General features: G+C 42.4%; 1 long non-coding RNA gene and 1 pseudogene across 1 annotated transcript; one reads left to right on the plus strand and one right to left on the minus strand.

Moving 5' to 3' along the window:
• Window positions 1–306: 306 nt before the first annotated feature.
• Hsp90aa1-ps13 (heat shock protein 90 alpha family class A member 1, pseudogene 13) lies at window positions 307–3,141 on the minus strand (annotated as a pseudogene).
• Window positions 3,142–4,524: 1,383 nt separating this feature from the next.
• LOC134481523 (uncharacterized) lies at window positions 4,525–6,239 on the plus strand. The gene is made up of 2 exons (XR_010057084.1): window positions 4,525–4,826; window positions 5,502–6,239. It is a non-coding gene; the product is annotated as an uncharacterized LOC134481523 (long non-coding RNA).
• The last annotated feature ends 977 nt before the right edge of the window (window positions 6,240–7,216 follow it).

The raw sequence follows: 7,216 nt of genomic DNA on the forward strand, positions 1-7,216 counted from the left end.
CTTCCTCTTCCTCTTCCTCTTCCTCTTCCTCTTCCTCTTCCTCTTCCTCCTCCTCCTCCTCCTCCTCCTCTTCTTCTTCTTCTTCTTCTTCTTCTTCTTCTTCTTCTTCTTCTTCCTCCTCCTCCTCCTCCTCCTCCTCCTCCTCCTCCTCCTCCTCCTCCTCCTCCTCCTCCTCCTCCTCACTGGATTTTGTTCTTGGTACCTTGGAAAACAAGCCACTTGGGGAATTCCTCTGTCAAGTTGTTTTTAAATTGTGTTTACTTCTGAGACTAGTACATGCAGAATTAACTACAGGGAATGAAAAAAAATTTTAAGATGAAACTTAAGTCATCTTAATTTGGTCTACTAAGGAGTCCAGCTCAACAGCTAAACACTTCAGACCACATAGTTAACATTAACAGTAGGTTACATTACGTCTTACAACAAACGTTCTATCAACCTCTTGCGTCAAACCTATAGTGTCACAGTATCACATGTAGAAATTTTTATCTTCCCCTTAGTTTACACGCCACACAGATGTTTTAAATGTTAGCAAAAATAAACAAAAATCATGGAAAATACATTATCAGAAGGAATGAAGATAAGTATCAAACACATAGTTCTGGGGAAGCCTAGTCTACTTCTTCCATGCGTGATGTGTCGTCGTCTCCTTCCTTGGGTGCCATTTCTTCAGTTACAGCAGCATTGGTATCATCCACAGTAGGATCATCCTCATCAATATCTAGACCCAGCTTGATCATCCTGAGGATCCTGTTAGCATGGGTCTGGGGATCTTCCAGTCTGAAGCCAGAAGACCAGAGTGCAGCTTCGTACAGCAAGATGAACAGATCCTTCACAGACCTGTCGTTCTTGTCAGCCTCTGCCTCTTGCCATAAGGTTTCAATAATGGAGCGATCGGGGTTTATCTCCAGCTGTTTCTTTGCTGCCATGTAACCCATTGTTGATTTGTCTCTGAGGGCTTGAGCTTTCATGATTCTCTCCATGTTTGCTGTCCACCCATATGTGCTTGTGACAATACAGCATGGGGATGTCACCAATCAGTTTGACACAGCCACCTTTTCAACCTTTTCCTCCAAAATATATTTCATAATTGTGCAGAGGTTTTCAAATTTTGTCTTTTTCTCTTCCCGTTTCTTCTTTTCCTCTTCACCTTCTGGAAGTTCCAGTCCTTCTTTGGTAACTGACGCCAAGGTCTTCCCCTCAAATTCCTTCAGCTGTTGCATACGATACTCATCAATGGGCTCAATCATATAGATTATTTCTAAGCTATGCTTTTGGAGACGTTCCACAAAGGCTGAGTTAGCAACCTGGTCCTTGGTCTCACCTGTGATAAAATAGATGTGCTTCTGGTTTTCCTTCAATCTGGTGCAGTAGTCCTTCAGAGAGACCATCTCATCCCCAGAAGCAGATGTGTAGTGTCTCACCAGCTCTGAAAGCTTCTTCTGATTATGATAGTCTTCATGAATTTCAAGCTTTATTTTTTTTTTTTTTTTTGGTTCTTTTTTTCGGAGCTGGGGACCGAACCCAGGGCCTTGCGCTTCCTAGGCAAGCGCTCTACCACTGAGCTAAATCCCCAACCCCTTATATTTTTTTGAGAACTGTTCATAAAACGTTTTGTAGTTCTCTTTATCTTCAGCCAGTTCAGTAAATAGTTCTAAGCACTTCTTGACCAAATTCGTTCTGATAACTTTCAGAATTTTGCTTTGTTGCAGCATTTCCCGGGAAATATTTAGAGGGTGATCTTCAGAATCCACCACCCCTCTGATGAAATTCAGATACTCAGCAATTAACTCCTCATAGTTATCCATGATAAAATCTCTGTGAACATACAACTTGATGTTGTTCTTTTTCTTTCTGTTTTCCAACAGATCAAAAGGAGAGTGTCTTGGGACAAAAAGAAGAGCCTGGAATTCTAATTGTCCTTCAACAGAAAAATGCTTTAATGCCAAATGTTCTTCCCAATTGTTGGTTAAGCTTTGTAGAACTCTCTGTACTCTTCACTAATAATTTCATCAGAATTTCTGGTCCAAATCGGCTTTGTTGAGCTCTTCTTGATCAATGTACTTTTCCTTTATTTTCTTCTTTTTCTTCTTGTCACCATCCTCCTTCTCCTCCTTCTCCTCCTTCTCCTTCTCCTCCTTCTCCTCCTTCTCCTTCTCCTCTTTCTCCTCCTCCTCCTCCTCCTCCTCCTCCTCCTCCTCCTCCTCTTCTTCTTCTTCTTCTTCTTCTTCTTCTTCTTCTTCTTCTTCTTCTTCTTCTTCTTCTTCTTCTTCTTCTTCTTCTTCTTCTTCTTCTTCTTCTTCTTCTTCTTCTTCCTTCTCCTCCTCCTCCTCCTCCCCCCCTCCTCCTTCTTCTTCTGAACCAACGTCTTCTATTTCAGGCTTGTCATCAGACTCCTTTTCTTCTTTTTCTTTCTCTTCCTCTTTCTCTTCCTTTTCTTCAGCCTCATCATCACTGACTTCCTTGTCACGTTCCTTCTCCACAAAGAGAGTAATGGGATAGCCAATAAACTGAGAATGTTTCTTCACAATCTCCTTTATTCTCCTTTCCTCCAAATACTCAGTTTGGTCTTCTTTCAGATGCAAGATAACCTTTGTTCCACGACCCATTGGTTCACCTGTGTCAGTCCTCACTGTGAAGGATCCCCCGCTGAGGATTCCCAGGCATACCTCTCATCATCATTACACTTCGTGATGACAGTCACTTTCTTAGCAACCAAATACACAGAGTAAAAACCAACACCAAACTGGCCAATCATAGAGATATCTGCACCAGCCTGCAAAGCCTCCATGAAGGCTTTGGTGCCTGACTTGGCAGTAGTGCCAAGGTTATTGATCAAGTCAGCCTTGGTCTTTCCAATGCCAGTATCCACAATAGCGAGGATTCTGTCTTGTTTGTTGGGAATGAGATTAATGTGCAGCTCCTTCCCCGAGTCCAGTTTACTAGGGTCTGTCAAACTCTCGTATCTGATCTTATCCAGAGCATCTGAGGAATTGGAAATGAGCTCCCTCAGAAAGATCTCTTTGAGTAGAAAGTGTTGATGATCAAGGACATTAACTAGGTAATTTCTGCCTAAAAGGCAAAGGTCTGGACCTCCTCCTCCTCCATTGGTTGGTCTTGGGTCTGGGTTTCCTCAGGCATCTTGGCTGAATGAGCATGCATGAAATGTGACTAACTGCATCCGGACACTGAAGCAACTGCCTCCCCCCCACCTGCCTTATATGATGTTATGTAATCTTAACACTTAGTGGGGATTTAATGAGACTGGTCCCCATATGTTCCCAGTCGGTGGTACTGTTTGGGTAGGTTTAGGAGGTACAGCCTTGCCAGAGGAAGCATGCCATAAGGGGTGAGCTTTGAGGCTTCAAAGCCATGTATCATCCCTACTGATTCCTACTGCAGTGTCTGGGTGTTCTCTCTGTCTGTCTGCCTGTCTGCTCCATGGTTGCCCTTCAAGATATGAGCCTTCAGCCTCCTGTCCCTGCTGCCATCCATGCCTTGCTCTATCTTCATGGACTCTAATCCTCAGGAATTATAAGCCCAAATAAAATTCTCTCTTTTATAAATTGCCTTGGTCATGGTGTTTTGTCATAGCAATTGAAGAGTAACAAACACACCCTTATTAAACAAATTCTTTGTAACAGTGCCCAGCACATTAACAAGAGTAATTTAAGTGGGAATATAAAACTAAATTATCACACAAATTTTTGCCACCTGAGACCCTGCCTGTCCTGGAACTCACTCTTTAGGCCAGACTGGCCTCGAACTCGATTTGCCTACCTCTGCCTCCACCACTGCTAGACTCACTCAGGTTCATTTGAAGGAGCCCTGGGCATTTGTATTCAGATGCAGAGGGCCTAGAGGTTGACTCAGACACATTCTTTTATTTTCCATCTTATTTTAAAATTGAATTTTAAGATTTACTTATGTGTATAACTGTTCTGCCTGCAACCCATACATGAATGTTTGGTGTTTGACAAAGTCAGCAAAGGGCTTCAGATTCCCTGGAATTAGAGTCATGGATGACTTGGCCACAGAGTCCTCTGTAAGAACAACAATTGCCCTTAACCATTGATCCATCCTGCCAGCCGAAATACCTTTTTTTCAGAGGCAGGGTCTTTTTATGTAGACCTGATGTCTTAGTCCGGGTTCTCTACAGTTACAGAACTTATGGGTAGTCTCTATATAGTAAGAGAATTGGTTGATGACTTATAGTCTATAGTCCCACTCTCCAATAATGATCAACAACAGCTGTGAATGGAAGTCCAAGGATCTAGCAGCGGCTCTGTCCTACAAGGCAGGCAGGCAGGAGAAAAAAAGAGACTCTTCCTTCTTCCGATGTCTCCAGCAGAAGGCGTGTCCCAGATAAAAGGTGTGTACCACCTTGCTTGAGTCTGGGACTTGCTTTGTCCCAGGTAACCTTGAACTCAGAGCTCTCCTTGCCTTAAGCTCCTGGGATTCATAGCCACTTTGCCTCAAGATCAGGATCAAAAGTGAGCCTTCCAGTTCTTGATTGTGGTTCATTCCAGATACAGTTCAAGTTGACAACCAGGAATAGCTACTACACCTGGTTGATGAGGAACTGGCTTAGTAGACCAAGCTGGTCTCAGACTTACAGAGGTCTGTCTGCCTCTGCCCACCGAGTGCTTAAATGCATATGCCATCACACTTAGTGTTTTTCGTTTCTTTCTTGAGATAGGCTCTTTCACTGAACTTGTTGCTGTCTGTTTCAGCTGTATTATGCAACCATCAAGCCACAGAAAGACCCCCAGAGGGGGGAGACCCTCACTCAAGTCTCGGGATGACGCAACCCCCCAAGAACACACGTAAGACCATCCTTGCTGTAATTTACACAAGGTTTATTGATAGGAACCAGTGCACTGGGGTCGAAACTCGTATCCCATGCAGGGGCACAGGAGTTTGACCCCGAGAGGCTGGGAGAAAGGGTATTTAAAGGGAGAAACCACAACCCGAGGGGGCAGAGATGGCATCATTGGAAAGTGTCGAGAATACCAGTGAAAAATCACAAGGAAGAGCTTTCTGTTTCTCAAGGTTGTTCTCTAAGATTTTAATTTAACTTTATGGTCAGCTAGTTCCTGGGAGAAGCTTTCTATTATCTTTACTAGGTTGGGAATGGCATATCTAAGGGCCTTATCTTAAGTCCTTTTATCTAGTTTCTGGGAGAGCAGGCTCAAGAAATGTGACCTTTTACCTACTTACAGGTAGAGGGCAGGGTCTGGAATTTGAGGTATTCAGGGCTCCTTAGGGGTGAGGTTGCATTTTTAAATTTCTGACTTTTTGGCTCTATTTTTTATTCTTTCACCACAAAGACCCTCCCTTGTCTCTTCGCCCCTCAAGGTTCTCTATGGATGCTAGGGGTCTGAACTCAGGCTTAGTAAGGGGAGCTATCTTCCTAGCTTCTCCCTCTGAGATGCTACTTCAGCCTTTACAACATAACTTAATATTCTAATTTGACCAGTTTCTACCTTCTTTCCCTCTAGCTCTTGTGCTGAATCAGATGATCTCTTCTACAACACAAACAAGTTGGAGCTCAAGAGGAGGCTCAGCAGCTAAGAGGACCTGCTGCTAACGCAGAGGACTGGATGAATTTCCCAGCATCTACATGGCAGTCTGTAACAGTCTGATACGCCAGTTCCAGAGGATTCCATGCTCTTCTGGCCTCTATGGGTACTGCATCCACATGGTGCACATCCATCCATGCAAGCAAAACATTCATACACTTTCTCATTGTGAACTGGGTCGGCCCCAGCCATGGACTGAATGGGTGACTGCTTCACAAGTGCACTTGGGGAGGACATGGTGACGACTGCCACAGAGACTCTGCAAAATGGACTGAATTCCAACAATGAAGAGCAAGGAACAGAACAGTGCTTCCTACTGAGCTTTGCCTGACACTGATACTGACAGAAACAACTTTCCTCAAAGTTAATTCTTAATTAACATAACACAAAGGACCAGAGAGATTGCTCTCTGATTAAGAGATTATACTGCTGTTGAAGAGGACCCCAGTTTTGTTTCCAGTACCCACATTAGGTATTTTGCAATGCCTAATGAACAGACATGAATATACCCATATATGCACACACAGACATATAATTACAAATAAAATAAACCTTAAAAAAATAACACAAGTCACACAGGAAAATATTTTTGTTCAAAAATTTCAAACCACAAAAAAAAAAAAAAAAGAAAAAAAGTAAACAGAAACGAAAGTCTCAGTCCCTGTCTGTCCGTCATCTTCCCAGTCTCAATCCAGTCTTCAGATGAAACCACTGGTGGGACTTGTCTGTCTGTGCATACCCAACATTTATATACTATAGTTACACATATGCACATTACACAAATGAGAAAGTGTGCAGTTAGTCTCTTACTTACCTCATGTGTGGAAAATGTATGAGATATGTATTTACTGTATGTATGTGAACATCCTTTAGAGAGTTCCACGTCTGCATGTAGAAATGGGTCTACATTTTTGAAATATTTTGCTTTGGGTTATTTTACGTCACGATGTGTATCTGGGACGTTTTCTGTCTTTCGGATTAGATGCGTACTGTCAATCGCTCGCTCATTTTGTGCATTCATGTATTTTAATACTCAAGGAACTAAAACTCAAGTCCGGAATCAATTCGCTACTTATTCTTAGTTGTTGAGCAGGCAGCTGTGGCTCCTGTATCTAACCTTGGCATTTACAGGGCTCTTTTTGTTTCTCCGTGAATGAGTGATCACCACCCTGAGTGAATGCTGGAGATCATCAGGTAGCTGAAGGCTTAACGGGCATGGATGCGTGGTGTGTCCAAAGACTGATTAAAGATTGGGAGGAAGATAGTGGAGTATAGATCAACTGCAGATTGGATCGGGAGAATTTAAACTACATCTGTCATCCAAGACACAGATTTTTACATGCACTTGACTTGAGCATTGCTGGACACTGACTCCCTTCATACCTTTTTTTGAACTCTTGATCAAATTTCTACTGTTTACTGTATATACATATACCCACACATATTGGACCCATGGGTGCATAAATGCACATGTAACATTCTTTATATATTAAGTAGGAAGCCCCTCATATAGATAAGATTCAACACATTTTATTTGTATTAATAGTGTATGTATAATGTATATACACATGCACTTATACACTGTGTGCATTATATATGTATATATATTTTTGTTTATCAATAAAACAGACACA

Source organism: Rattus norvegicus, chromosome 13 (genome assembly GCF_036323735.1).
Source record: "Rattus norvegicus strain BN/NHsdMcwi chromosome 13, GRCr8, whole genome shotgun sequence".
NCBI classification, from domain to species: domain Eukaryota; kingdom Metazoa; phylum Chordata; class Mammalia; order Rodentia; family Muridae; genus Rattus; species Rattus norvegicus.